Source organism: Acyrthosiphon pisum, chromosome A2 (genome assembly GCF_005508785.2).
Source record: "Acyrthosiphon pisum isolate AL4f chromosome A2, pea_aphid_22Mar2018_4r6ur, whole genome shotgun sequence".
In the NCBI taxonomy this organism is placed as follows: domain Eukaryota; kingdom Metazoa; phylum Arthropoda; class Insecta; order Hemiptera; family Aphididae; genus Acyrthosiphon; species Acyrthosiphon pisum.
In genome coordinates this window covers 99424355-99434185 of record NC_042495.1, presented here as the reverse complement: position 1 = coordinate 99434185, position 9831 = coordinate 99424355, and positions in this window count along the sequence as shown.

Below are 9831 nucleotides of genomic sequence, written 5' to 3'. Positions count from 1 at the left end.
ATAAACGGATAAAACGTTATAACTTATTTGCAACACATGATATAATATATATTTTCATTATATTTGAATTAATTTAATTGCGTCAATTATAATTACAAATGTAAACATCAATAGAACTATAATATCGATATCAATATAATATTTGTATTGATTGTAGTTTATGACTCGGGGGGTCATCCATCACATATATTAGTATATATAATCAATTTTAAGCTTGATATAATAATATTTAATATTATAAAATAACTTTTAATCGTAGAGACGTTCATTATAAAATAAATATATTTTTTTTTGTTTTTACTCGCTAAAGAATAGGAATATTTGGAAATATCAATATAAATATTTATTATGTGAATTAGGAAGACAACGGATGTTCTAAGAAGAAACGTGTCCTTCCTAGATTATAATTTACAATATATTTAGGTAGGTATACAGTACCTAATTGAGGACTTGTTATATAATTGGCTACACGTTTTCGTTCACCACACTAATTTCCATCTTATTATTAATTGCTCACTTTATTTTACGTTATTTAAATAATTTAAAGTAACGTTTTTAAATATTTAATTGCTTTATACATTCAAAAAGATGATATAGATTATTTTAGTTTATTTGAAATTGATTATATCATAGCATCCAGAAGCATATTTACGTGGAGGGGGGGGGGTTATATAGGTAGGTACTTAGCTCAAATAATAAACGAAGTACAACTTAATTTTTGGTATAGTTTTATATATTTGGTATGTGGTTCAAGTGATTTTAAAAACCGTATTTGATTCTGAACAAAATGTTGGAGGTATTGATTTTAAAATAATATTATGTACTTTTAATTATTATTTTAAGTGCTACGGTAGAATTAATAAAAAGTTTCATACAACGCCTTTATTACCATGAATTTGTTTGAAATGAAACACAGGCATTTATTGAAAATGTCTAATTTTAAATCAATCACTAAAAGTTTTTAATTGTGTTAAGTCTATGGTTAATAATGTGATTCCTTGAAATTCAATAGTGTCTATGAGTAGGTTTATAATCGATTTACACTTTATAACAGTCAAGTGCGTGGTTGAGAAAACGATGAGTTCAATTGTGTTGATTCAAAGGATCCATTAGAATAGAGGTCACTAGGGCATGAATAAAACCATTGAAACAAGATAAATTAAAGGGTCTAAATACTATTCGCACTTGCGGGTATTGCATTTCAAAAATCGACAAACGTATGAAAGGTATGAATAATTATTAATGTATTAAAAAAGTTGTGCGCGTTAGCATATTATTGTGTGTGTTTCAAATAGAACGTTTACGACACCATACCTCTACCCCAATGCGTTAATCGGTTCTATACGACTCAAAAACAAACTATAACGGCCACGTCATTGTTGTTCGAATATCATATTATAGATTTAATCACTATAATGTCTATAATCTAATATTATGTTACTGGAATGTATTAGACGAAGGAGTATTTATTGTATTATACCAGATAACAATATCGTTGAACGCAAATATGGTATATTATATCTACGGTAGTATTGTAGTTGATGTATAGGTACAACCATTGATTATAGAATATACTATTCTATAATCAATGGTAAAACTACAGTAATGTTAGTACCTACCTATTTTTTTCGTCGCGTTTTATAAGCGAATACGTAGCTGCGTTGGTATTTACTTTTTTGTAATATTTCTCAATCTTGTCAATATTCTCATCTATCGAGACATTTAAATTTAAAAATTGTTCAAAGTTTACGAAGTGACAAGACCAATTCTCTGAGCATATCATATAATATCATATCAATATATTATTTAGTTTTTAAAACTTTATCACCGTTGTCTTTTAATCGTGTTGTCTTCAGTTTAACGTGAAATATATTTAATGAATGAATATTTATATAAAATATAAATTTATATATAAATTATTATATAATTAATATAATGAATAATGATGGAATGTATTTTTTATTGTTTTTTAACAGAATTTATTCGATTAAAGAAAATCACCAGATTGCAATCATAGGAAATTTGATGCAGCCAAGCGGATCAAACGTAAGTCAATACGACATTTTAAATAGAAATAATATGTAAAATAATATGCATAAAGGCGTTAAAAAAAAAAAAACTATATCATTATAAATTATTGACATCCATATATGGTGTGTATAAATGTCTATAGTAATTTATTCATGATCTTAGATAAACATAATACGAGGTACAATAGGCACCTCAACATATTATATAAATTGTTTGATATTTTGAGAGTGGAAAGACTAAATCCGTTAGATATAATATGACGTATAATACTATTATAGTTACGCGTATTTCTGAAATAATTATGATCAATAATACATAGACAATATTATAAATAAATATTTGCGATTAATTCTGTAGCTGTATTATATAATGCTACTAATGTGAAGTATATTTAAAAAATATTTTGAAATAAATTAGTGGATTCCAATAATTGATTTCAAATAATGTTAATTTTTTTTGCACATTTTAACTGCGTAATAATTTATAAACTAAAATATGTACAAGCTTTTTTTACTCCACACATATAGTATTATACTGATGTAATTTCCACTTACATATTTAAATACTAACCACAACGATATTACAATAATGTTGTTCTATTGAAAACGGCAAAAACAAAAACGTTTAGCGGTTAACACTATCTATATTCGACAACCCGAAACCCGACAGCAATATTGTTCGTACATTGTGAAACGGACACGTAGCGTTGACAATCTGTCATTTTTGTCGTTATAAACCTAACAACCGTTGGGAATTGGAAATAAATTTACTATTTTTATATAAAATGTCTGTACGCGGAGGAGAAAAAGAAAACAATAAATGAAAAACACGCCAAAGTCTTAAAGTCCAGCAAGAGTATAATAATCGTTTGGCGTAAAACAAACGTCATCATTACAATATGAAGGTACAACCTACGTGTTATAATGTATTTATGTGCAAAACCGCACACGCAGCTGATGCTAATACGTTTCGCCCTCCTGCCCAACATCCCTCCCTGACCAGACATCAACCCCCGTTCCAACATCCACCCCGACCCAACATCCACCATGACCCAACATTCACTCTCGGCGTGCATGCACTCGGGCGCGGTTTCAGAGTGCCGAGTCGTAGTTGTAGGGTGAGTATAATTTACTTGTATAATAGTATCGCTGTACGTAATATAATATGAGTACCAGAAAAAGTCGAGATCAATACAAATCTAGTGAGAGAGAGAGAGAGAGAGAGAGAGAGACCTGCGGAAAATATCTTGTTTTAGGCCGTTGCCTTATTGAGTATCTATTGCACGAGTACCTACTACAAACGAATGACTACGATGTTCGACACCGAACAATATTGTTCGATGCTGCTGATTTTATACTCACAGAGGATATAATATACATGTGGATAGGACATGCTTTGTATTAAAGTGTGGTTCGAAGTGCACACTAGTTACCAAAGTAGTTACATGTTATGCAATTAAGACGTATCCTTTCTGCTTATAAACATAAATATCAAATAATAATGATTTAAAATGATGACTTTGAAAAATACAATAATATCACGACGAATATTATTACGGTTATAACGATAGTGTTATTATTAATACGAGAAATGATATTGAAATCAATTAAATTGAAAATTTGGCAGATTAGGCGGGTTGTAGTTTTTTTTTTCCCGTATCATAAACCATACACCCACAACTTCATAATATTATAACCATGACTATTCTATCACGGTAAGTATACCACGTCTATTAGGTAGGGCGTAGGTATAGGTATGTACCCTATCCAATATAGGTATATAATATTTCTATGATTCTGCTACTGCTGATCACGGTTGTAACTGGAGCAATTTTATTATTAGGGTGGTGAGGGAGGCAGCAAACTTTATTTCATGTCGGTAGGTATAACCAGAGGTAAGATTTACTAAATCTGTGGCATAACGTATAATATCTGAGCTAAATGTCATATAATAAATTTATAATAGGTATATAAAATTCAACGATGTAACTTGATGGGGTATCAGGGTATTTCCTTTGAAAACATTATGCCCGCTACTTTATGTTTACATAATAATATGTAAGGTGATTCCCGCTCAGCCCGCAGTTTACGCCTACGCTTCTCAACATCAAAACAAAAGCAGAACTAATATTATGTTGTACCCAGGTATACTTATCATAATATTATCATGATGTAACCATAACGCGAAACTGTGACGAAATCTGTGCGTGGTTTGTCGTTGACGAAATTCGGCACTTGTTATCGGTCGTGGATGTATAAATATTGGACCTGTCGTTATTTTTTATAGTTTACGTGTTTTGACTCAGTGACTATCAGTATTATTTGTTGGATTTGGCATGTACCGACTGGCTTGAACGAATTTTTGAGCATATATAAGTACCACATAGTTATATACTATATAGGTACGTTGATATTATCACAGCTTGGTTCTATATTGTTTTTTTGAACAATACCGATTTTGACAATAACAGACTTGTCTCGTTTTTTCATATACGTTTCAATTGAACCATATCTAGTATTCGCATTGGAAAAATTAATTAGTGGACCTCAATCCTATGATTTCAAAATCACGTTCTGAGTGCAAAATTGTGTAACACACCCGTGAGGGGTTTTACTACATTTATACTTTTGATACATGAATTAAAAATATAATTCATGCACATGGATTTATGTTCACCTAAATATTTGCCTATTTAAATATTTAGTTGTTACTAATATTAGTTTTTTCTAAAAAAATATTTTATTAATAATTAAAATTTTCATTTTGATAGTGTAACCATATAAAAATAAATAATTATTACAAACATTTTTATTTTATGTTCTTAATAAAAAAAAAAATATTAAGAAATAAGAAATAAAAAGTTATTATGGCGTTCGTTGAGAAAGAGAGAGAGAGAGAGTGAGGGATAGTTTCAGGGCAGACAGAGTGGGCTAACCAGCGTGCCTATGGGAACGGGTGAATCTTTATATACGTGTTATCAAATACACCCTAACTAAAACTAAAATCAAACATATTTAAAACTATAAAATGTATTATATTTTTCAACAATTGATTTATTGGTTGTATCATTGACAAACGTTTTAATTCCACATTTACAGATGACTTATTAATTCGGGCGTTAGATTGTGCCGTTTCAGTTATCGTTGTAGTAAATAATATTATAATAGTTGAATATTAGCAAAAAAAAACCACACACCACCAATTTGAGCACTGAAATTTAAATATATAATAAAATGGTCCATGTTATATCTATATATACGACTGATAGCTCGAAGTCTTCGTACAAACATAGCACAGTATTAAAAGTTCAAAAATCTCAACGCGGACAGTTGAGAGACAATCCCTGTTTTAGTTTTTTAGTAAGTTCTCTGATTCGTTTTATGAGAAAAAAAAAATTATAAGAAATAATTATATGCATAACGTTTGATGTAACACTATTATAGGTATAAAATTATGTTTATAATAAATATTAAAGTTAGCATTATCCTATGTATAGTATACAACATGATTAATGATGTACAATGTCTATTTATAATAATGTGTATATATGGATATACGTCATTCGCACTATTTCCATCCATTTGACTAATCTATTTTGCTTTATCGATTTCAAACGAATCGCAATAAAAACACACCTTTTAGGGCAGCAGAAATATGATCCGTCACTTTCGTGTAAAATAACATTTTTATGGTAATATTATTCAATATAATATATTATACGCAGCGCAATTGCATTTCTCGTTAACGCCAACTAAATCGGTTAATAGTAAACGAGGTTTATTATTGTGTATCGGTACATAATAATATTTATCATTAAAATGAAATGTACATCTCGACGTCGTAGCTCGATTTTCTGTTTGATAAAATGTAATGGATAAACTCGAGAACTGCGCCGAGAAAACTTATAAACGTAATGAACGGTTACACGGCGAGCTCAATAACGCCTACCCGTCAATAATATTGTGTTATTGACGATCAAGCAAAGCACTATTATGCGAGACGTGTCTGTAAAATAATTTCACTGTATGTGTAATAATGTCATGTAGCACTAGATAGGACGTCGGAGCACATTTTTTATAACTCCAAAAAAATCATCTATTATTGCAGTATTATAATAGCAGTTGCATAGTTACCATTTTCACTGTTTTAAACTTGGATTTCAGACACAGCTAGTCTTTGAGGTTAATCGTTAAAAAAGAAAAAATTACTCTGTCCTTTGCAATTATTATACCTATACTCAGGTTAGGTTAGGATAGGTTGTGTTTGACTTAGTTTGTATTTAAAATATTAGAATTTATGGTAGGATAATGTACGTTGGTATTATTTCCATGCGCCATAGATCGATATGTGACCATAACTATATATTTATAATATTATCAAATGTAACAACACTGTTTACACATATTTTATGTACTGAACAACTGAACTTTTTTTTTAGCTATTTTTTCCGTGTGTACGCCGTCTATAACATTTTTTTTTAAAGCCTTCAGGGACAATTTGATGAGTGAAAAATTAATAATGATAACATTGACTTTTTATTGTAAAACGAATGACAGTTATTATTTTTTTTTAAAAAAGCATTTTTGAAATAGTATTTTATAAAATATATATTACATTTGAAACTTATGACTCTATACATAATACACAAACTGTGTATTATAATACATTAAAAATACTGGATTAAATTTACTGACTGATATTAAGACAAATCGAACATATTTTTAAGTATTGAGGTTTCAAATTTATACCTATGTTAAAAAAAGAAAATTTACTCAAATTAAATGCATGAAACAATAAATATTTGGTAGAAAATAATATATGGTGCATATTGTATTCAATATAATATTGGTTTCTTAAAAACCGTGACAGGGTATAAATGTAAATTATTACACAGAGCTCCGGGAAAAAAAAACCTTATGGCTCTTTTTATTATTATATATTATTCTGATTTATTTTGAATTCTTCGTATTACGCCAATTTTTGTTTTTGAACGAACAATACATTAATTTTATATTTAAAGTTCAAAATAATAAGGTTTAAGTTGAATTCAAAAGGAATTTCAAATTTAATAAAAACAATAATATTTATTATATATATTCTATAAAAAAAAAAAATAGAAATAAAATAATAAATTACATACGCACTTAACTATGGTCGATAAAGAATAATAATTTAGCTACTTTAAAAAAATATATTTTTGTGTTTATTCAACCTTAACGTATTTTCCAACCATATTATTCAATAGTAGTTAAATTATTAATCATGTAAGTATTTATGTCACTCAAAATTATATGTCTTATGACGGGTAACACGCAGACCCAGCCATTACAGTTCATCGGACCCTTAAATAATAATTTAATGGGCCATGCTTGGATCATTAAATTTAAACGAGGTGTTAAATTTATAAAATATATTTATGTGTAAAACCTCACACAATTGGCATGTTAATTAAATAATTTGTTTCGGGTAGCTATGAGTGCAGTACAAGAAATTACAAAACCAATAAATTACTAAAACAATGAATACTGACAACATTTTATATACATACAAGTTCCAGCGAAATAATACGTTTTCTAAGTTGAATACGCATAATAATCGTAGTTAAACTCTGATGGAATAATTTATTAATATAATTTTATTAGTTATTATAATATACAGTAGGTATGGATAGAAAAATTTGGTACTGTATGTTTTTCGATTTTCATTATTCATTAAACTACAAATTTACAAATTTATGTTGTCTAGTATAGACAACATACACACACAACATACTCGAACTGGCATTTAAACTACAAATTTACTAGACAACATAAACGCACGATATACTTGAACTGACATTTAAACTTTATAAAAATAATTCAAAATGGCAATAACTAATAATACATACTAACTATTTTAATCTCCTAGAACAAAATAACGAGGCACGGAAATAATGTTCAATATCTCTAAAACGGCTAAATAAAAATCATCATAATACTTTAACACTCTTATATGTGTGGATGCTTCAAACTTAAAGTCAACAATAATATTTCGTTAAATGTCAAAAGATCCAAACTACTATTCCACATTTCCACGTATTATTTGAACACAATTTCTAATAATAACAGAATGAGTGTAGAAAAAAGTAACCCACTTTTGAAACGAAGTATTTTTGCTTATTTTTCAACAAGAAACTGTTAAGTATAATATTATGTTTGATGACATAAGTTTAAATTTTGAAAACCCATAACGGGCAAACTAGACCACTAGATAGCTGTTTTAGTATTTTGTTCGATATCGTTAATGAGTACCTACACAAGGATATATTTTACTGGGTAGATAGGTAGTTTTAGTTTCGAAAATATTGAATATAAAATAAAAGCGAAAGCATACATTTATCCCATTTGTCAAATATTATGGGTACCTATTCAAAAGGTTACTTTGTGCTAATTAATTCAAAACTAAATCTAACTTTAAGTCAAATTCAGACCAACTTTTTAATGTAGTACTTACACAATTGTAATTTCATAGTTTACCATTAATTGGAAAAAAAAAATTCTACTTAAAGATTTTACATCGATCCATTAATTATTTAAGCGAATATAGTAAGGAATATGTACCTACCTACGTATTATAACGAATCTGAATATTATTAACTGTTAAAAATTTAATAAAATCGCATTAATCACGCATGCATAAATTGTTTTACAATTGTAGAAATATAAATAATATATTAAAGGTATTGTTCTGCGGAACTATTTTATGATCAGAGACGTTACCTATCGAAATTTCAAAAAAAACTTGCGTGTTTCTTTTTTATTCTCACATTAATTTATTGGATTTAACAAGTATCAAGTTAACTTAATGAAAAAAAAAAAAATTAAACATTACATTTTTATATTATTTTTACGATGGTCATATTTTATTTTATGTTTATAATTTATTTTGAATGAAAAAACACGTATTTCAATTTTATTTTATTCTGAAAATTATTGTACATACAAATGTAACGTTGTACCAATAGTGTATATTTTTTATATACAAATTCAAACTTTAGATGACTGAATTATTTGTTTAGGTACTTATACTTAAATCAGATACCACTTCACTCATCTTAACTCCAAATGTATTCCAATAATAAAATATTAGTTCAATGATTGATATTTTATTATAAAAATATTCAGAAGATGATTTTTTTCAGAATATTATATTAAATAATTTTTGCACTACCATTTCAAATAAAAAAACCTTTTAGAAACAATATAATAATAATCAATAAAAATAATAGATTTTTTCTAACACTTTGGTATAAATCAAGAAAGTACCTACTTCGGGCTCGAAAATTATTTTTTCTTTCTTTCGTTAGAGACGATGGTATGAACATGACGTATTAATTATTAAAAATCTAGTTTCCAATACAAAGGCCTGCTCGTATGCCTTGAAATGTGGTTAAAAGCTTTTATGTAAAATCGTGTTCCCGGTGAATCTATACCATACATTGTGTTAGGTTATTTGTAAAGAACAATGAATTTTCATCAATCCTATTTATGGCAAGTTCCTTTATTTAAAAGTTATCGACTTCGATGTAGGTTTTAAATAAACATCTTACTTTTGTATGAATATTTTAATAATTTTTTCGATCGAAAAACCTGTTTTATATTGAAATCTTATGAGATGATATTATTGATTATTATGGTTATACTAACTCTCATTTTTTAAATAATGTTTTTTAGATAATTGATAAATGTGACTTTTAGATTCTGAACGAAGTGATGAATGTATTGATTTTACAATGATGTGTGTTTTTTGTTGTTTTTTTTT